Consider the following 23,634-nt stretch of genomic DNA (forward strand, 5'->3'; position numbering starts at 1 on the left):
ACATTAGTGACCCAGAGCCATGGGAAGCCATGCATGCCCGGCCATCACACTACCTACCTCTGTTTTACAGAGGATGTGGTGTGCTTTGGATCATGAACCGTTCCAAGCCTTCTCCATGCTTCCTTCTTCCCATGATTCTGATATACGGTAGGGTGATTTTAGTTTCATCTGTCCATACAACGCTTTCCAGATCTTGGTAAAATAGCTGCTAGAAAACCACTGCTAAGGACAGGCAACAAGCAGAAGAGACTTGTTTGGGCTAAAGAACACAAGCAATGGACATTAGACCAGTGGAAATCTGTGATTTGGTCTGATGAGTCAAAATTTGAGATCTTTGGATCCAACCACCGTGTCTTTGTGCGACGCAGAAAAGGTGAATGGATGGACTCTACATGCATGGTTCCCACCATGAAGCATGGAGGAGGAGGTGTGATGGTGTGGGGGTGCTTTGCTGGTGACACTGTTGGGGATTTATTCAAAATTGAAGGCATACTGAATCAGCATGGCTACCAAAGCATCTTGCAGCGGCGTTCTATTCCATCCGGTTTGCATTTAGTTGGACCATCATTTATTTTTCAACAGGATAATGACCCCAAACACACCTCCAGGCTGTGTAAGGGCTATTTGACTAAGAAGGAGAGTGATGGGGTGCTACGCCAGATGACCTGGCCTCCACAGTCACCAGACCTGAACCCAATCGAGATGGTTTGGGGTGAGCTGGACCGCAAAGTGAAGGCGAAAGGGCCAACAAGTGCTAAGCATCTCTGGAAACTCCTTCAAGACTGTTGGAAGACCATTTCCGGTGACTACCTCTTGAAGCTCATCAAGAGAATGCCAAGAGTGTGCAAAGCAGTAATCAAAGCAAAAGGTGGCTACTTTGAAGAACCTAGAATATAAGAATCTAAAACATATTTTCAGGTGTTTCATACTTTTTTTTTTTAAGTATTTCATTCTACTTGTGTTAATTCATAGTTTTGATGCCTTCAATGTGAATCTACAATTTTCATAGTCATGAAATTAAGAAAATTCTTTGAATGAGAAGGTGTGTCCAAACTTTCGTAGCTGTCTTTGCATGATGCATTAAATGATGAGGATATTTACATGTGCTCAAATATTTGATATTATGTCATCTTGTGGTTAATTTGAGTTATCTTAGATCATTATTTTTATCTCCAGGTGTTCTGCACCTTATAAGTCTAATTTTCGATTTCTTGTCCCATCTTTCCATATATTTATTGATCATATTATCTACAGTATATGGGCTGATGTCGTTGTGTATGATATAGATTGAGTTTTAGTATATTTACCTTGCACTTTTTGTGTTTTATGTGTTTATGTCAATAAATGCGATAAAAACAAAGGTTTATAAAACATGTTGCCTCATACTGCCTGTCCAGTTTCGCATTTCTGGCTTCTTCATGGGGTTTCAATCCATACCCTCAAGTCCATATTTAAACATACAAATGATATATCGGGCTGTACAATAAAAATATTGTCTAAGTCTTTTTCCTCCCTACCCCTGTACTTAGACAAGGGAATTCCCATACTCAGATATTTTGAGAATAATGTGAGTATATTCAATATACCTATCTTGCTTAGCAGTAGATGAGAGGAGCTTCTAAATGTGTGTGAACTGGGCGTTGAAATACCAGTGCTGCATAGTGCTTATGAGAAAGAAAGCAAAATAAGGTAATGAAGTATATAAAAAAAATTCTAAACTTTGAAAAGCTTGGAGGTTAATTAACAAAAAAAAAGGTTGAGTTCCTCTTAATCTATTATGGGGTGTGACTGGATAACTGGGGAACCGGGTCTCTTAAACTGGCACTCAGACTATTGGGGCCCTAGCTATCCCTGATCCCAGAGATACGTCTAATGGTGACGATGTATGAGCCACCTTCCTTACCCAGCTCCTGAACAGCTCTGATCTAATACCCCCCTTCTCCCTCATTCCAGGAGAGAGCCAGGACAGGTGTGGTAGAACCCACAGATAAGGACAAACATGGGAAACCAAAACTCAATCACACAGAATGCTCACACAGAGGTATTAGACAACAAGTGATAAGGAGGAAAATAAGAGCAGGGAGGAAACAACGTGACGATGAGAGACCTCCACAACAAAGCAATACAATCACCAGCAGGACTGGGATACAACAGCACATAGACCAGTGTAGTTAAAGCTATAGTCAGCATGGGAAGACAGGCTCTTTCATCTTAAAAAGGCGGGGAGTGATTGTGATAGGTCTCCCACAACATGTGATCCAAGAGGTAACCAGCAGGGTAGCAAAAATTAACTCCTGCCAGCCCGATCACTAATGAGAACACAGCTGGTCGACGCCATGACACTCGGAGAGCTAAGAGCCAAACACCGTGTGACACAATCTGCTTTGAAGGATTGCCATGATAGTGGAGGCAAAGGCCTTCAGTAGGCTTCAGCCTGCTATGGTAAGCCACAAATACCATATGATTGCACCTTAACAGCGATCAAGAGATTTACAGTGCATTATTAAACAGCAGCAATCAGAGCTAGCTCCAAACCCCTTTTGTCAGAGGCAAGTGTCATGTCAAATGTAAGGGTTACATTTTTGTTGCACTGAAGTGCGTTGCTTCATCCATCTACAATATTATTTTACGTCTAACGTTTTATTTCTCTCTGTTGTGTTTGAAAGATATTATCACCAAGAACAAATTATAAAACGCATTGCACTTTGATTTGTTGCTTTATTTTCTGGTAGCTAATTTACAGCTCCGCTTGGGAGTCTAAGCTTGGAATTTATTTGCACCCGTGGAATACAAATGAGTGGTACTCGGGGAGAGCACATAGAAGAATCTGGCTGGATCTTTCCTAATAAAGAATAATGGATCCTGAATGTATTTACTTCATTATATGTTATCTGACTTGATTTCTATCTTCATCCAAAAAATATTTTTCCATCACAACCGGGAATTTATTTTTTCTTATTTCAAATGCTATTCAGAGGGTTTTAATGAGTTTTGAGAATTGCAAGAAGGATTCTGTGAACATTTGCTAGATAGCAGAAAGTATACAGGATGGTAGAGACAATATTTGAGGTTACAAAATGAATGGTCTTTGCTTTAAAAAAATCATAACCAGAAAGTTTTTTAGTGAAAAGATGTGACTACATAATTTTATGTTAGATCCCTGCAATAAGTAGCAGTAGATCTTAACTCATTTAGTCATTTCCACATTTTGTATTTTAATGCTATTACTGAAAAGGTGACCTCAACAACCTAGTCCCCCCGGAAGGGGCATACTGCCTTAGAAACAGATCTTGTGGCTGCTATGAGGGCCCTGAGTTGTATCTAATATCTGTCATTTTGATTTTAATGGTATCTGCATTCCCAGGGTGCAGATGAAGTGTCTTTGAAAAAGTGTTAATACCCATGAACTCTTCTAAGTTTTCTCATATTACACCCACAAACTTAAACAACATGATTGTCTAAATATTTTAAAAATATACTGTATTTTCAGGGTTATAAGATGCACTTTTTTCCCCCCAAAACTGGGTGTAAAATGCGGGTGCGTCTTATAACCTGGATATGGCTTATCAGGGTGGAGGTGGTGGAGCGAGGTCACAGGAGACAGGGTCGGCCATATACTGAGGGCTTGGAGGAGGGGGTGTCACTGCAGTGGAGCGGCTCAGTCAGGAGAGTGTCAAGACGAAGGGTAGGCGATGCGGCGGGCGCCATTGATTTGACAGTGGGCTCCATTGAATCGCCCGTGGTTGATGCATGGACTTCAAGAAAATTACTGCGGAGTCGTACCTGCGCACTTACTGCCTCCGTGGCCATTTTCTTGAAGTCAACTGCATGCAATTCCTTGGAGCCCACAGTCTGCTGGCAGATCAATTGCGCCTGCCGCCGCAACACCCCCGAGCCCGCAATATCACCAACCCTCCGTCCACTGACCCTCCTGAGCCGCGATACCCCCTCCTCGAAGCCTGCAGCATCACTGACGTTGCCACCTGTGACATTCCTGAGCCGCTCCACCACTGCCAATCCATCACCGCCACTCACCCTGGTGAGATATTATAACATGCACTAGGATTTTTAGACGGAACCTCGTTTTAACATTAACATTTTTTTTTCCTATTTTCCTCCTCTAATTTCGGGGTGCGTCTTATAATCCAGTGCGTCTTATAAAACGAAAAATACAGTAAATCTGAAAAAGGTGATGTGCATTTGTATTCAGCCCCCTGAGTCCTTACTTTGTAGGACAGCCTTTCAATGCAATAACTGCTGCAAATCTATTGGGGGATGTCTCTACCAACTTTTTACTTTTAGAGGTTGAAATTGTCACTCATTCTACTTTGCAAAATAGCTCTTGGTCAGTGAGATTAGATGGAAATGAAAGTTCTCAATTTCAAAGTATAGTTAATGTAAAAGGCATTTTAGTAGTGACAGATTCTTTTAAAAAAAATATTTTTAACAAAAGGTATTCATTGGAATATTATGTAATTTTTTATGACAAATTTTCTGTAACTACATTGCTCAGCATTGCTTACTTATGATCTATCAAAGGCACAGCTCCTGTGGACGTTCAATAACAGCTGCTGCTGCCCCGTGGCTGGGGATCAACTCCACCAGGATGCTTAAAACTATAGTACAGTTTCAATTTCCCCTTGAGAAAGACACCAATTTTTGCGTGGAAACGAGATGTGAAATATTTTTTATATATATATACATTTTATATATATATATATATATATATATATATATATATATATATATACACTGTATATATATATATATATATATATTTATATATATATATCTTATTGGATCAATGATCTTCAGTTCATTTAGCGCAGCCCAAAACTGTGAATTGTTTGCCTCAAAATTTGTAATCTGTAGCCAGGTCCTGCTATAAATCACTTTTTATTTTCTATTTGCTAAAGACGAAATGTTGAAACTGTATTCTGCAATTATCTCCAGCTTGGAAGTTCATTGTTTCCTAATATTGTTGTTGAGGAAATTTATAAACTAATGACTTGTTCACAAACCTTGCAAGTTTTTATCACATGTTAAGTATTTTAGAAACATTTCAGCAGATTAATTAATACTAATGAATAAGCAGACACATACTTTGCTTTTAGGCAAATAACTCAAAAAGACAGATGAAGCTTTTCTGTTGACTTGCAGTCCAGATGGAAGATTAGTCTACTGATGCTAAATGTACCAATTAAGGAATATTTAATTATAAAAATGGAAGAGTTATCATTTCATGTATTAGGATTAGATAGATAGATAGATAGAGATATATATATAGATAGATAGATAGAAGGATAGATAGATAGAGGGATAGATAGATAGAGGGATAGATAGATAGATAAATAGATAAATAGATAGATAGAGGGATAGATAGATAGATAAATAGATAGATAGAGGGATAGATAGATAGACAGAGATATATATATAGATAGATAGATAGAAGGATAGATAGATAGAGGGATAGATAGATAGATAAATAGATAAATAGATAGATAGAGGGATAGATAGATAGAGGGATAGATAGATAGATAAATAGATAGATAGAGGGATAGATAGATAGATAGAGATATATATATAGATAGATAGATAGAAGGATAGATAGATAGAGGGATAGATAGATAGATAAATAGATAAATAGATAGATAGATGGATAGATATATAGATAAATAGATAGATAGAGGGATAGATAGATAGATAGATAGATAGATAGAGATATATATAGATAGATAGATAGATAGATAGATAGATAGATAGAAGGATAGATAGATAGAGGGATAGATAGATAAATAGATAGATAGAGGGATAGATAGATAGATAGATAGATAGATAGATAAAGGGATAGATAGAGTGAGTGGGTGCGGAAAGTATTCAGACCCCTTTACATTTTTCACTCTTTGTTTCATTGCAGCCATTTGATAAATTCAAAAAAGTTCATTTTTTTCCACATTAATGTACACTCTGCACCCCATCTTAACAGAAAAAAACCCCCAGAAATGTAGAAATTTTTGCAAATGTATTAAACAAGAAAAACTTAAATATCACATGGTCATAAGTATTCAGACCCTTTGCTCAGTATTTAGTAGAAGCACCCTTTTGAGCTAGTACAGCCATGAGTCTTCTTGGGAATGATGCAACAAGTTTCTCACACCTGGATTTGGGGATCCTCTGCCATTCGTCCTTGCAGATCATCTCCAGTTCCATCAGGTTTGATGGTGAACGTTGGTGGACACCTATTTTCAGGTGTCTCCAAAGATGCTCAATTGGGTTTAGGTCAGGGCTTTGGCTGGGCCAGTCAAGAATGGTCACAGAGTTGTTCTGAAGCCACTCCTTTGTTATTTTAGCTGTAGACTTAGGGCGGCTTTGCACGTTGCAACATCGCACATGCGATGTTGGTGGGGTCAAATCGAAAGTGACGCACTTCCGGCGTCACTTTCGAGATCGTAGTGTGTAAATGCTAGATGATACGATTAACGAGCGCAAAAGCGTCGTTATCGTATCATCGTTACAGGCTCTGACTTTCATAATTATGCTGCAGCGACAGGTACGATGTAGTTCCTCGCTCCTGCGGCTGCACACATCGCTGTGTATAACGCCGCAGGAGCGAGGAACTTCACCTTACCTGCCGCCGGTGGCTATGCGGAAGGAAGGAGGTGGGCGGGATGTTTACATCCTGCTCATCTCCGCCCCTCCGCCGCTATTGGCCGCCTGCCGTGTGACGTCGCTATGACGCCGCACGACCCGCCCCCTTAGGGAGGAGGCGGATCGCCGGCCAGAGCGACGGTTGCAGGGCAGGTGAGTGCATGTGAAGCTGGCGTAGCGATAATTTTCGCTACGCCAGCTATCACAAGATATCGTACCTGCGACGGGGGCAGGGACTATCGCGTGCGACATCGCAGCATCGGCTTGCGATGTCGCAACGTGCAAAGCCCGCCTTAGGGTTATTGTCTTGACAAAGCTTGACAAAGACTACACTCATGTAGTTGAAACGCGTCACTGTTCTCATACCATTTTTTTCCCCACTGGAGTGTCAGCTTGACTTTTACATGCATTGTAAGTGTCTGATTTTATGAGTTCGCTAAGCATCAAATAAATCCTGGAAATTTTATTATCTGATTCCTGGTTATTGCGCTGGACAGAAGTCTTTTTTCCTGTTGTAAACTAGAGTGGGTTTTTTCCACAATTTTCCTGCCTATTAATAAAAATGGGATGACTGCTGTACCTGCACCATTTGTATACACAGTACAAGCCGAAAAGTAATCTAAATAGAATAGTAACAATGCACATACTCATGTCCAAGGAGACTCAAGGGAGAATTAAAGGATCGGGCATCTGCATTGAAACTGCCTGATCCTTATCTCTCTATTGGCATCTGTCAGGGCCAGGTGGACGGGCAGACCCAGGAGGTGGATCCACTGGGCCGAACTCCTAGATGGTGGTAAGGGGTCCGGTAGCTGGAGCACTATAGACAGCAGAACAGTCCGTGCACACGAGGATAACGGAGAAGTCCCTGGGACCACGGAGTCACTGGTGGTAGTCCGGGTGACGCAGCGCAGGTTCGGAAGCCGAGATGATGTCAAGCGAGGTCCGGAACCTTTGGAGCGAGATGACGGGTCACCGCAGGGATCCGAGATGGTACGGACTGTCAGGATGGCAGATGGACAGCGTTCGGGGTTCGGGATTCGGTCAGGACCGGATGGCGAGGCAGGCACGGCTCTACAAGAGAGATAGGTGAGTATATCACAAAAACACCAGGAGACCTGACTCCTAGCTTAGGAAACACGAAGATCAGGCCCCGCCCCCTTGGACAATAAACCCCTTTATACCCTGTACCTGTTTTGCATCATTTCCTGTTAATGGACGCTGGCCCTTTAAGAAAGGGTCAGTGACCGCGCGCGCGCCCTAATGCGCATGCGCGCGGCCCGGGTGCCAGAAGCCAGGGAAGGAAGCTGAGAGGAGGACGCAGGGGAGCCGGCCAGGACCTGGGAAGCCGTCGGGCGCCGGGAGCGGAGACCAGGGGGCCTGGGAAGGACGGGCACCCGGAGGCTGGAGAGCGGGGAGCGTGGCAGGTGAGCCGGGGAGCGGAGCTGAGGACCCGGGGAGCGGAGCAGAGGACCCGGGGAGGGGAGCCGAGGACCCGGGGAGCGTGACAGTACCCCCCCCCCCACGCCCCCCTCCCCGCAACCGGGACAGGAAGGCACGGATCAGAGGAGTGCCCACGTTCTCCCTGGGCTCCCAGGACCTATCCTCAGGACCATACCCCTCCCAGTCCACCAGGAAGAACTGTCGACCCCGTACGGTCTTCATGGCCACGATATCCCTTACCGCATAGATGTCGTCATCGGCAATAGGTGGAGGAGCCGGACTGGCAGCAGCGGAGAAGGGACCAAGGACAACCGGCTTGAGCAGGGAGACGTGGAATGAGTTGGGTATCCTCATCGTGGCCGGGAGCTGTAGCTTGTAGGAGACCTCATTGATCTTGTTGAGGACTTTAAACGGCCCGATGTAGCGAGGACCCAGCTTGTATGATGGTATCTTCAATCGGACGTACTTGGAAGCAAGCCAGACGAGATCTCCAGGAGAGAAACACGGAGGGTCCAGACGTCTCTTGTCTGCGTGTCGTTTCATCCGTAGGGAAGCACGCCCAAGGGACGCCTTGACAGAGTCCCAAATGGTTGCAAAGTCACGGGCTACAGTATCAGCAGCAGGGACATCCGAAGAAGGGGATACCGGCAATGGGACGGAGGGCTGGAGTCCATAAACGACATGGAAGGGAGAGCTGGAGGACGACTCACTGATGTGGTGGTTATGGGAGAATTCAGCCCAAGGAAGAAGTGTGGACCAGTCGTCGTGATGGGCGTTGACATAGTGACGTAAAAAAGAGGTCAAGATTTGATTGACCCTCTCCACTTGGCCATTAGACTGAGGATGGTATGCAGATGAAAAGTCCAGAGTCACTCCCAGATGTTTGCAGAGAGCCCTCCAGAAGCGGGAGGTGAACTGAGTTCCTCTGTCGGATACGATGTGTAATGGAAAGCCATGCAAGCGGAAGATGTGATGTATATAGGTATCCGCGAGTTCTTGAACAGAGGGCAGTCCTGCCATAGGGACGAAATGAGCCATTTTAGAGAACCGATCCACCACGACCCATATGACTGTGTGCCCGGAGGACAATGGCAAGTCCGTAATAAAGTCCATCGCTATGTGTTGCCACGGAACTGAGGGTATCGGCAGAGGCAGAAGACGGCCATATGGCAGGTGTTTGGGCGTCTTGTTCCTGGCACAAGAGGAGCAGGCAGAGACAAAAGCAGCGACGTCCGTGCGAAGGGATGGCCACCAGTAGTGACGTACAATCGCACTCCAAGTTCTCTTCTGACCAGCATGACCGGCTGTTTTCGAGGCATGACCCCAGTGTAACACTTTTTGCCTGTCTGTCTCAGAGACATAGGTCTTCCCGGGCGGTATCTGGGCCAGGGTGACAGGGGCCACCGGAATGATTTTGCTAGGACAGATGATGGGTTGGGTAGTCTCTTCCTCCTGCTCCATGGGCATGAAAGACCTGGACAAGGCATCAGCGCGTACATTCTTGTCCGCGGGTCGGAAATGGAGCTGGAAATCAAACCTGGCAAAGAATAAGGACCACCTGGCTTGCCGTGGGTTCAGTCGCTGAGCGGACCGTAGGTATTCCAGGTTCTTGTGGTCCGTGTAAATAATCACGGGGTATACCGCTCCTTCCAGAAGGTAGCGCCATTCCTCCAGAGCCAGTTTGACTGCCAAGAGCTCTCGGTCACCGATGGTGTAGTTGCGTTCAGGCGCTGAGAAGCTCTTGGAGAAGAATCCGCAAGTCACCATCTTCCCGGAGGAGGACTTCTGCATGAGCACTGCTCCGGCTCCTGAGGAGGAGGCATCCACCTCCAAGGTGAACTGGCGGTTTAACTCCGGACGGTGGAGTACAGGAGAGGAGGCAAATGCCCGCTTCAGAGAGCCAAACGCGGCGTCGGCCGCCGGGGACCAGTCCTTGGGATTAGCCTCTTTCCTGGTCAAAGCGGAGAGAGGAGCAGTCAGAGCAGAGAAGTGAGGGATGAACTGGCGGTAGTAGTTGGCGAATCCCAGGAAGCGTTGGATTGCCTTCAGTCCAGAAGGAGGAGGCCAGTTGAGAATGGAGGAGACCTTCTTTGGATCCATCTGCAGTCCAGTATCAGAGATGATGTACCCCAGGAAGGGGAGAGAAGGCTGCTCAAAGACACACTTCTCGTACTTGTCGTACAGGCGATTCTCTCTCAGTCTTTGTAGAACCAGTTGTACGTTCTCTCTGTGGGTCTGGAGGTCCGGTGAGAAGACAAGGATGTCATCCAGATACACTACTACACAGACGTAAAGAAGGTCCCGGAAAACGTCGTTCACCAGTTCTTGAAAGACGGCTGGGGCGTTACACAGGCCGAAGGGCATCACGCAGTATTCATAGTGCCCATCGCGCGTATTGAACGCGGTCTTCCATTCGTCCCCAGAGCGGATGCGTACCAGATTGTAAGCACCCCGAAGATCCAGCTTGGTGAACACACGAGCTCCTCTAAGCCGGTCAAACAATTCGGGGATGAGCGGCAGAGGGTACTTGTTTTTTACGGTGATTTGATTCAAACCCCGGTAGTCTATGCATGGGCGTAAGTCGCCCTCTTTCTTCTTGACGAAGAAGAAACCTGCTCCAGCAGGAGAGGAGGATCTCCGAATGAATCCCCTTGCCAGGCTCTCTGTAATGTAAGTAGACATGGCCCTTGTTTCGGCTGGAGACAATGGATATATCCGTCCTCGAGGTGGTGTTGTTCCAGGGAGCAGGTCGATGGCACAATCGTAAGGACGATGTGGCGGAAGTACCTCGGATTCCTTTTTATCAAAGACGTCTGCAAAGGACCAATAGGCCGAGGGCAGCCCCGGTAGGTTCTCTGGAACCGGAGGTCGTCGGATGGGTTGTATAGTCTTCAGGCACTTCTCATGGCACGAAGAGCCCCATCGGGTGATTTCGCCAGTGCCCCAGCTGACTGACGGTTCGTGTGTCCGTAACCAGGGAAGTCCCAGCAGGATTTGATGGGACATGTGTGGGAGGACGTAGAAAGCGATGTTCTCGGTGTGCAGGGCACCGATACGCAGTTCCACCGGCTTGGTGATCCAGGAGATGGTGTCAGAGAGGGGTCTCCCATCCACAGAGGCAATCACGAGGGGCTTGTCGAGTGGAGTAACAGGCACCTGGTACTTGTCCACCGTGGCCTGCTGGATGAAATTGCCTGCTGCCCCGGAATCGAGGTATGCCTCAGCCGTGAACCGCGTCTCTCCCATTGTCACTTGCACAGTCCACGTAACCGGGTCTGAGAGAGTCCCAGCACCTAGGGTGGCCTCTCCTACCAACCCTAGGCTTTGGAGTTTCCCGGCCTCTCTGGACAGGAGCGTAGCAGGTGTGTGTCCTCTCCGCAGTAAAAGCAGAGGCCCTTGGCGAGCCGCTCAGCTCGACGTTGTTCAGACTGCCGCACTCTGTCGATCTGCATGGGCTCGTGAATGGGAGCCCCAGCTGTCGATGACTGAAGTACGGCGGGCTTCTGCGGAGGAGAGGAATGCCGTACCGGACGTCTCTCATGGGACACTTCCTTGGATCGCTCCTGAAAACGAATGTCCACTCGAGTCGCTAGGGCGATCAGGGCATCCAGGGTGGTCGGTACGTCACGACCCGCCAGCTCGTCTTTAATTCGCCCCGAGAGTCCTTCCCAGAAGGCGGCGGTTAGGGCCTCGTTGTTCCACCCGAGTTCCGAAGCCAAGGTGCGAAACCGGATGGCGTATTGGCCCACCGTCAGAGTCCCCTGACGTAACCGGAGAAGAGACGAAGCGGACGCGGAGGCGCGTCCGGGCTCATCAAAGGTGCCACGGAATGCCTGCAGGAACTCCTGGATGTTCGTGGTCACAGGATCCCCCTTCTCCCACAAGGGGTTCATCCACGCCAGTGCCTCACCCTCTAGATGGGACATGATGAAGGCGACCTTGGCTTGATCGGAGGCAAACAAATGCGGCAGCTGCGTGAAATGAAGGGAGCATTGGTTTAAGAATCCCCTGCAGGTCTTGGGGTCTCCGGCGTACCGGGGTGGTGAGGCCAAACGAAGTCTGGAAGTATCTGAAGATGTCGCCACGGGAGCTGGAGCCGTGGACTGACTAGTGGAAGCCCGGGATGCTGAAGACGTAACTGCCGCTTGTAGCGTGTTCAGGCGGGCGTCCACAGAAGACATGAATTGCAGCATGCGGGTCTGAGTCTCACGCTGGCGTTGGAGTTCCTCCTGTACGGCTGCTAGTGCTGCAGCGGGATCCATGGCCTGATCTTACTGTCAGGGCCAGGTGGACGGGCAGACCCAGGAGGTGGATCCACTGGGCCGAACTCCTAGATGGTGGTAAGGGGTCCGGTAGCTGGAGCACTATAGACAGCAGAACAGTCCGTGCACACGAGGATAACGGAGAAGTCCCTGGGACCACGGAGTCACTGGTGGTAGTCCGGGTGACGCAGCTCAGGTTCGGAAGCCGAGATGATGTCAAGCGGGGTCCGGAACCTTTGGAGCGAGATGACGGGTCACCGCAGGGATCCGAGATGGTACGGACTGTCAGGATGGCAGATGGACAGCGTTCGGGGTTCGGGATTCGGTCAGGACCGGATGGCGAGGCAGGCACGGCTCTACAAGAGAGATAGGTGAGTATATCACAAAAACACCAGGAGACCTGACTCCTAGCTTAGGAAACACGAATATCAGGCCCCGCCCCCTTGGACAATAAACCCCTTTATACCCTGTACCTGTTTTGCATCATTTCCTGTTAATGGACGCTGGCCCTTTAAGAAAGGGTCAGTGACCGCGCGCCCTAATGGGCATGCGCGCGGCCCGGGTGCCAGAAGCCAGGGAAGGAAGCTGAGAGGAGGACGCAGGGGAGCCGGCCAGGACCTGGGAAGCCGTCGGGCGCCGGGAGCGGAGACCAGGGGGCCTGGGAAGGACGGGCACCGGAGGCTGGAGAGCGGGGAGCGTGGCAGGTGAGCCGGGGAGCGGAGCTGAGGACCCGGGGAGCGGAGCAGAGGACCCGGGGAGGGGAGCCGAGGACCCGGGGAGCGTGACAGCATCATCTGTTGGGGAAGAGACAGGAGGCCCCCATAAGCATTAGACTGTCTTCCAGGCCTGCCTATACTGACTAGTTTGTTTGAATTAAAAAACAAAATTAAAAAATATTTTAAAAAAATAAATTATATATATATATATATATATATATATATATATAATACAGCTCTGGCAAAAATTGAGAGACCACTGCTCAGTTTTTCAGATTTTTCTCTTTATAGTTATATTTTTGAGTAAATTGTAAATTGTTCTTTTATTCTATAAACTACTGACAACATGTCTCCGAATTTCCAAGCAATACATTTTGCATTTATTTTCTGAAAATGAGAAATGGTCAAAATAACAAAAAAATGCATTGCTTTCAGACCTCAAATAATGCAAAGAAAACAAGTTGATAATCATTTCGAAACAACAATACTAATAATGTTTTAACTCAGGAAGACTTCAGAAATCAATATTTTGTGGGGTAACCATGATTTTTAATCAGCTTTCATGCGTCTTATCATGCTTTCTACCAGTTTTTCACACAGCTTTTGGGTGACCTTATGCCAGTCCTGGTGCAAAAATGTAAGCAATTCTTTGTTTGATGGCTTGTGACTATCCATCTTCCTCTTGATCACATTCCAGAGGTTTTCAATGGGGTTCAGGTCTGGAGATTGGGCTGGCCATGACAGGGTTGAGATGTGGTAGTCCTTCATCCACACATTGATTGACCTAGCTGTGTGGCATGAAGCATTGTTCTGCTGGAAAAAACAGTCCTCCGAGTTGGGGAACATTGCCTGAGCAGAAGGAAGCAACTGTTTTTCCAGGATAACCTTGTATGCGGCTTGAGTTATACATCCTTCGCAAAGTTTAATCTGCCCAATTCCAGCCTTGCTGAAGCATCTCCAAATCATCACCTATCCTCCACCAAATTACACAGTGGGTGCAAGACACTGTGGCCTGTACACCTCTCCAGGTCTCCTTGTTTGGCAAAGCTAAAAATTAGACTCATCAGAGAAGATTCCCATAGTCCAATCCTTATGGTCTTCGGCAAACTTCAGCCTGGCTCTCCTTTGCTTCTCATTGATGACAGGCTTTTTTCTAGTTTTATATGACTTGAGCCCTGCCTCTAGGAGCCTGTTACGAACTGTTCTTGACGTGCACTTCACCCCAGCTGCCATTTGCCATTCCTTTTGTAAGTCACTGTTATGGCCAGCCCAATCTCCAGACCTGAACTCTATTGAAAACCTCTGGAATGTAATCAAGAGGAAGATGAATAGTCACAAGCCATCAAAAAAAGAACTGCTTACATTTTTGCACCAGGAGTGGTATAAGTTCACCCAAAAGCAGTGTGAAAGACTGGTGGAAAGAATGCCAAGACGCATGAAAGCTGGGATTAAAATTCATGGTTATCACACAAAATATTGATTTCTGAACTCTTCCTGAATTAAAACATTATTAGTATTGTTGTTTATAAATGATTATGAACTTGTTTTCTTTGCATTATTTGAGGTCTGAAAGTAATGCATTTTTTGCTATTTTGACCATTTCTCTTTTTCAGAAAATAAATACAAAATGTATTGCTTGGAAATTCGGAGACGTGTTGTCAGTAGTGTATAGAATAAAAGAACAATTTACATTTTACTGAAAAATATAAAGAGAAAAATGAGAAAATCTGAAAATTTTGCAGTGGTCTCTTAATTATTTGCCGGAGCTGTATATCAGGATGGGACAAGGATGGGGAATATTACTACATAATGAGGGAGGGGGGCATCTCATGTGTCCTTAGAGGATAGAGAATTCCAAAAGAGCCCATACATCTGACTAACATGTGAATGGGGGTCCCAGGTCCACATTTTGCATCAGGGGCCATTAAACTGAAGTTACGCCACTACTCTTCCCTTTCATTTGTTCACGTATAAAAAAAATTAAGTATCCCATGAAAACATCTGGCATTCACAGATCATTACTTATAGTAAGAATATAGGTTTGTGGAATCTGCTTTATTCAAATACGTGATTGTGTGTTTTTCCTCCTGCCAAGAATCTCATAGATAGTGAGTGCAAATTACAGGCTGCATGAAGCATCAAAGTGTAAAGCATTAGCTTATCTTTCTGTATGGTGGGGATAAATGAAATAAATTACTATATTACATTTATGGCTTATCCTTCTCTTGATGACATGTTGTAAACATGGAATATATTGTCAGTTCTTTCATAAGTCTATTTATATAGCTTACAACCAAGAAAGGGCTATAACATAAATTTACCACTAAACGTTTCCTGCTTTTGAGTCTTTTAAATTTTTGATAAATTGTATTATCGTCAATCATCGCTTCACTAGTTAATACTAAGGCGGGCTTTGCACACTACGACATCGCAGGTGCGATGTCAGTGGGGTCAAATTGAAAGTGACGCACATCCGGCATCGCATGCGACATCGTAGTGTGTAAAGCCTAGATGATACGATTAACGAGCGCAAAATCGTCGTAATCGTATCATCGGTGCAGCGTCGCCGTAATCCATAATTACGCTGACGCGACGGTCCGATGTTGTTCCTCTCTCCTGCGGCAGCACACATCGCTGTGTGTGAAGTTGCAGGAGCGAGGAACATCTCCTACCGGCGTCACAGCGGCTTCCGTAGGATATGCGGAAGGAAGGAGGTGGGCGGGATGTTTATATCCTGCTCATCTCCGCCCCTCCACCGCTATTGGCCGCCTGCCGTGTGACGTCGCTATGACGCCACACGACCCGCCCCCTTAGGAAGGAGGCGGGTCGCCGGCCAGAGCGACAGTCGCAGGGCAGGTGAGTGCATGTGAAGCTGGCGTAGCGCTAATGTTCACTACGCCAGCTATCACACGATATCGTACCTGCGACGGGGGCGGGGACTATCGCATGCGACATCGCAGCATCGGCTTGCGATGTCGCAACGTGCAAAGCCGCCCTAAGGCTGCTTTCACACTTGCGTTGTTTTGCATCTGTCACAATCAGTTGTGTGACTGATGCAACGGATGCGTTGCAGATAGTGGCACAACTGATGTGACTGATGCTGCAAAAAAATGATCTGTTATTTTTTTTTTTACTGTTTACCTGCGGCCGGGCGATCAGCTGATCGTTCACAGAAGCTGGCCGCCGGCCGATCAGCTGACTGTTCACAAAAGCCGGCCGATCAGCTGACCGTTCACAATATGCGGCTGCTGGGCGATCAGCTGACCGTTCACGAAAGCCGGCCCCCGGCTGATCAGCTGATCGTTCACAAAAGGCAGCCGCCGGCCAATCAGCTGATCGTTCACAAAAGGCAGCCGCCGGCCGATCAGCTGATCGTTCCGGCTGCTGGAACTTGAACTGAATTTACAGTGAATCATGTTTTTTTTACTGTGCACATGTTCACAGTAAACAACCGATCCACCGCACACAAAAAACGTTACATTCAGCTTTGCTCCCACCCGACGGTCAATCAGTAAACGATTGATCCGTCACGCGGCGGATGCAACGCAGTGCCATCAGTCCCAATCTGTCGCTAATAGAAGCCTATGGGGAAAAAACGGATTCCTGCAAAATATTTTGCAGGATACCATAACTCCTTAAGGCGACGGATTGTGACTGCTGAAAAACAATAGAAGTGTGTACTTAGCCTAAGCAGTGACCGTACATACACGTTTTTAACATAATATACAATAGGGGACTCATACTCAGCTGGAGTAAATGGGCTGCACATAGAAAAAATTGAATACAAAGGGCCGTCCGTGTTCTTTGCTGAACATGATGACATTTTCAGTGATACCATTGTTTTTCTATATGACTTTTTAATCAACTTTTTGGGGCATGTTTTTATTCTTTTTAATGGTATTTATCACATAGGTTATAGTACAGGTCTTCTATTTTTACTTCAGCTTACATAAAACAGCATTTTTAGTGGCAAAATATTTTTAATTTATTTTTTCATACTTTATTATGACTTTTTTTTGTTTTTCCTTTTTTTGTCCCCAGTTGGCCCCATTCAGTAATATTTTTTTACAATTAGTCAATTTAGTAATTGTGGCCCCTATCCTTGCCCAGTAATAATGTCCTTCAGCTTGCAATATTGTCCCCAATCCTGTTATAAATTCTCCCAGCCACTAAAAATGGTCCCCATCCTGTAATAATGTCCCTGTCCTTTAATAATGTTCCCTGTCCTGTAATAATGGTCCCCATCCTGTAATATTATTCACCGTTCTGTAATAATGTCTCTTGTTCTATGACAGTGTCTCATCATGTAAATAATGATCCCTGTCCTATAATAATAGTCGCCCTGTCCTGTAACAATTTCCCCTATGTTGTAATATTGGTTCTCATCCTATAATGATGTCCCCAATCCTGTAACAATGTGGCCTATCTTGTAATAATGTCTTCTGTTCTGTAATGGTTCCTGTCTTGTAATTGTGTCCCCCATAATAGTACCCAACTTTTATTTCACTCACGCACACACGGACATTCCACACGCACATACGGCTAGCATACGGGATACACACACAGGCCACACATACCATAAAAACAGACCTAAAAAACGGAAAACGGACCCGAAAAATGGCCCGTTTTACACGGACGTGGTTTTAACGGATGTGTGTTTCAGGCCTTAATAAGATTTATCAAACAGAATGAGACACTTTTATACATTTTGCGAATATTAAGACTGCGTTGTTTAAAAACGCACTGCCTGAGTTTTGATAATTCCCCCCCCCTGCATTCTAAAGGGTTTTCAGACACATTTGCCTTTATTTTCAGCATTTTAATGTTAAGACCACATTTTAATTTACCTCTTGTTAACCATCCTCTCCATTCTGAAGATCAGAGGGATTTTTAATTTTACAATTTATATTATTTAGGTTACCGGCCACCATTGCAGTCTATAAGAGGTGAACAGTTATCTAGACAATGACCGTGCACTTGCAAGCTATTTGTCAACTTCAGTGTCGTTTTGGTCCTCTGATGCTACATAGGCCGAGCTGCCTCTGCTTACAGCATGGTAGATCACACAATTGAGATGAGCAGCATGACCATGCCACTGGCCTGAACTGTCAACGTTTAGGAGTACTCCACCCCCTAGGAAAAGCAGGAAGAATGAAGATTAAACATACTAATAAACATTCCAGTGCCAACTGTAATTCTAGTGTCGCTTACATGCCCCTTATCTGTATACTAGGGGTCTGAAGCACATGGACCACAAGCCGCATGCGGCCCCCGAAGCTCCATTATCCAGCACTCGGGCACTTGAACTCCAGGGAGTCAGGGAACTGCCAACGCCAGCGCTTCTTTTCAACTGTATGTGCGTCCTCGGATGCATATTCAATTGAAATGTATTGCGGCACAGAGAATAGCTCTCTGCACCACAATACCAATACTTTTCGCTGGCCTATCAGAGGCTGGCAGCTGACGTCGATGTCTCAGGCTGCGCATGATGTCACTGCTATGCACTGCCTCTGCCGTGGAAGAGGAAGAGGACGCTGTTCAATAAGGGTACAAGGTCAGGTGAGAATAATTTTTCTTTTATGTGTATGTAAAAAATGACAGAATGGGGGAAATTGTTACAAAATGGGGACATTACTACAAGAAGGGGACAAGCATGAAGATCTTACTACAAGAAATGGACCAGAATGGGGACATCACTGTTAGATGGGACCAGGATGGTGACATTACTACAAGATGGGGACCAGGATTGTGACATTAATACAACATGGGCACCAGGATGGGGACATTACTACGAGAAGGGGATCAGTTGGGGAAATTTCTAGAAGGTAAGGGACATTATTACAAGATGGAGGACATTATTTCAAGTTGGGTACTATTATGGGGGACACAGAGCGTCGCATTTCTAATAAAGGATTTTTCGGGTGTGTCTGTTTTTTAACTGTAACTTACGGATTAATCATGGAAGGTATCTCGGGGAGACACCCGAAAAATCCTTTATTAGAAATGCGACGCTGGACCATCCTGGATTACGCCGGACATGGAGGGCTTTTTGGGGCTGATTAAATTGGTAATGAGGGAATTTGTTAGTGTTTTTTATTTCTAATAAAGGATTTTTCGGGTGTGTCTGTTTTTTAACTGTAACTTACAGATTAATCATGGAAGGTATCTCGGGGAGACGCCTGCCATGATTAATCTAGGATTTAGTGGCAGCTATGGGCTGCCATTAACTCCTTATTACCCCGATTGCCAACGCACCAGGGCAAATCGGGAAGAGCCGGGTACAGTCCCAGAACTGTTGCATATAATGTATGCGGCAATTCTGGGCGTCTGCTGGCTGATATTGTTAGGCTGGGGGGCTCCCCATAACGTGGGGCTCCCCATCCTGAGAATACCAGGCTGCAGCCGTATGGCTTTATCTGGCTGGTATTAAAATAGGGGGGGACCGCACGCCGTTTTTTTTTAATTATTTATTTCTCTACTCCATAGTGACACGCCCACCGGAGGCTGTGATTGGTTGCAGTTAGACAGCTGTCACTCAGCGTGTGGGCGTGTCTCACTGCAACCAATCATATTTGCCGGTGGGCGGGTAAAGCAGGGAATCCGAGATTGATTAATCTTTTTCAAAAGAGGAAAAGCCGCCGGAGTTTAGAGAACAGCCGTGCAGTGCCGCGCCGGATATCGGGGAACGGTAAGTATGAGAGAGGGGGGGAACTGACCGACAGACAGCGAGAGGGACAGATAAGACAGAGAGACCGACCGACAGACATAGAGAGAGATCGACCGACGGACTGAGGGAGAGAACGAAACAGAAAAAGAAAAAAGACCGACATCACATGAAAAAAGCACAAAACGTACAGGGAGCAAACAGAGAGATGCGTCCGTGTCACTCGGACGTGCGTACAGACCCATTGACTTTCATTGGGTCCGTGCTGTGTGTTGCGTGCTGAAAACGGACATGCTTCCGTGCAAAACGGAGACACAAACGTAGCACGCACACGGACCCACGGACCTTAATGAGAAACGCACATGTGTCCTCAAACATTAAATAACATTGGTGCACGTTTGGCCGTGTCTCCGGTATTTATGGAAACGGACCAAACACGCACGTGTTTCACGGATGTGTGTTTCAGGCCTAAGACTGTGTAGTCTCAGCTGATACCACCTCTTATTTTGTGCCAGACGTTTGTGCCACAGTTTGAATGCATTTATTGGCAGGTGGTGTCACATTTTAAGCCACTCCCCTTTTTGATAAACACACCCTTTTAGTGATATCATGCCACCTAGAAGTATCCAGAACACATGATACATACGATCCAAGTAAATTAGTTGAGCAAATTACCCCAGAACTCCGTTTTATTTAGCATGAGAAATAAGCCGCAATGTGTAACACAAGCCTGAGGATGCCTTTATATTCTGTGGATTTATATTGCAGATGTGGCATTGTAAAATCTCAGCAAATTATACTTTCATACATTCCAGCAAGTTCTGTAAACATCATATAGATGTGGTGGAAGAAATGGCTGTGGAATAATAGCAGCAGATTGCATATCGTCATTGTATAGAGGTGAAATCTGCTATGAATCTGCAGGGAAATCCACATGCAACAGGAACACTCACTGATGGAATTTTGCTGTGAATTTTGTAGATTTGCTACAATTTTCTAGCTACATTTTTTGTTTTTTTCAATTACAAAGAGTACGTGACCACGATGTGATTTACTTGCAACTTTTATGCAGCGTTTTACAGTACAAGCAAAGTGGATGGGATTAATAGAAATCTCAACTCAACTTTGCTTCTTTTTTACGCTGCATAAACTGGCCTTTGGTGCGTTTCTCCAATCCTCAGCATATCAATTTATCAGTTACTCTGAGTCTTCTGTACGGAATTTCCCCATAGACTTGCATTACTTTAGTTGCAGATATTCTGAAGGTAAAAAACGTATATGCATTTTTGGTACATTTATATGTCGGAAACATCAAAAACGCATGTAATCTGCATCTAACAATGTAAATACCAGGAAGTTTCAAAAACAATACAGCTTTATTTAAAGGGAATCTGTCACCGGGTTTTTGCTCCTCCATTTGAGAGCAGCATAATGTGGAGACAGAGACCCTGATTCCAGCGATGTGTCACTTACTGAGTTGTTTGCTTTTGTTTTGATAAAATCACTGTTTTCTCTGCTGCAGATCTAGCAGGTATACAGAGCTCATGAATATGCTGGACTACTTGGCGGCTCGCCAAGTAGTCCTCTAATGATAATTTACTGCTGATTAAACAGTGATTTTATCAAAACTACACTAAGCAGCTCAGTAAGTGACACATTGCTGGAATCAGGGCCTCTGCCCCTACGTTATGCTGTTCTCAGATTAGGTGGCAAAACCTAGAGACAGATTCCCTTTAAAGGGAACCTGTCACCAGATTTGGTGACTATAAGCTGCGGCCACCACCAGTGAGCTCTTATATACAGCATGTTAGAATTCCGTATATAAGAGCCCAGGCCGCTGTGTAGAACGTAAAAATCACTTTATAATACATAACTAAATGGTCGGTACGGTACAGACTGGTTAGATGGGTGGCTCCATTCTCTGGTACTGGCGCCTCCTCTTTCGGCCATCTAGTCCTCCTTCTTCTGAAGCCTCGGTGCATGACACGTATTACGTCATGCACACACGAAGGCATTGAGGTCCCACTCATGCGCTCTACAGTACTTTGATCTGCCATCAAAGTGTGCCTGTGCAGGACCTCAATGCCAGCTAGGGTGAATGATGTAGTACGTGGAAAAAAATAATAAAAGATTAAATTTTTACAGCCAGTAAGTGCTTTTTAATCTTCTGACTTGGATTTTCATTACAATTGTCTACGTTAAAGGGAAGCTGTCATGTGCAATATGCACCCAGAACCATGGGCAGCTCTGGGTGTATATTGCTAATCCCTGCCTAACTGTCCCTGTATCTAGTAGCATAGATAAAGGGATCTTTAGAAAAAGTATTCCTAAAGATTATTTATGATATGCTAATGAGCGAGGGGACTACTTGCAAGCAGTGGCGTACCGTCAATAGAGGCAGACCACACCACTGCTATGGGGCCCGTGAGCTGGAGGCAGGAGGAGGGGGCCCGGACGCTGACAGCCCAGGCCCCTCCCCTTTTATCCCTCAGCTCACCGGGCCCCAGGGGGCGGGGCCGCCATCAGGGCAATGAGGGGGCCTGAGTCGCTCATAGAGAGCTGCCCTCTTTCCTACTCTGCACTGATTTATGTGATCGGTGCAGGACTTGAAATGTACTATGGAGGCTGCGGTGAAGGACCTGTCATCTAACTAATCATGTGCCTGATCACATGACCAGTGAACATGCAGGTCCTGTTATTCAGCTGCTGCAGCCTCCGTGCAAGTCCCCGTGGTTTCTCTCCTGCTCTTCACTGAACAGAAACTGCAAGATGAGGTAATGTATAGTGTGTGTAACTGTGCATGTAGTCTGTCTGACTGTCTGGATGTCTCTGTCTCTTTCCCTGCTAGAATGTATCTTTACCTGCTAGAATGTCTCTTTCCCTTCTAGAATTTCTCTTTCCCTTCTAGAATGTCTCTTTCCCTCTAGAACAGGGGTGGGCAATTAATTTTCCCATGGGGCCGCATGAGGAATTGGGATGGTTTTAGAGGGCCGGACTAATATAATTAACTCGGTTCTACATATTATATATATATATATATATATATATATATATATACATATATACATATATATATATATATATACACACACACACACACACACAAACACGCATATATACTGTGCGTGTATAATATATATACACATACACACAATGTATACATACACACACAATCCCCATATACTACATCACTACACCCGCCACATACTACACCTGTAATATACATCAGTATACACTACACCTGTAAAACTACACCTCTATATACTATACCACTATATATTACATCACTACACCCAAATATACACCTGTAATATGCTACATCACTATATACTACACCTGTAATAAACTGCAGCACATCACTATATACTACACCTGTGATAACCTACATCACTACACCCCTATATACTACACTTGTATTATACTACATCACTACACCCCTATATACTACACTTGTATTATACTACATCACTACACCCCTATATCCTACACTTGTATTATACTACATCACTACACCCCTATATACTACACTTGTATTATACTACATCACTACACCCCTATATACTACACTTGTATTATACTACATCACTACACCCCTATATACTACACTTGTATTATACTACATCACTACACTCCTATATACTACACTTGTATTATACTACATCACTACACCCCTATATACTACACTTGTATTATACTACACTCCTATATACTACACCTGTATTATACTACACCACTACACCCCTATAAACACCTGTATTATACTACACCACTACACCTGTAATATACTACACCACTACACCCCATATACACCTGTAATATACTACACCACTACACCCTAATATACACCTGTAATATACTACACCACTACACCCCTATATACACCTGTATTATACTACACCCC

General features: G+C 45.3%; 1 protein-coding gene across 1 annotated transcript in view; it reads left to right on the plus strand.

Annotated features, from left to right (window-relative positions):
* Positions 1 to 23,634, plus strand: part of ANKRD34B (ankyrin repeat domain 34B) — a 73,909-nt gene that overhangs the window by 29,108 nt on the left and 21,167 nt on the right. The window lies entirely within an intron of this gene.

The sequence above is a fragment of the Anomaloglossus baeobatrachus genome, chromosome 1 (genome assembly GCF_048569485.1).
Source record: "Anomaloglossus baeobatrachus isolate aAnoBae1 chromosome 1, aAnoBae1.hap1, whole genome shotgun sequence".
NCBI classification, from domain to species: Eukaryota; Metazoa; Chordata; class Amphibia; order Anura; family Aromobatidae; genus Anomaloglossus; species Anomaloglossus baeobatrachus.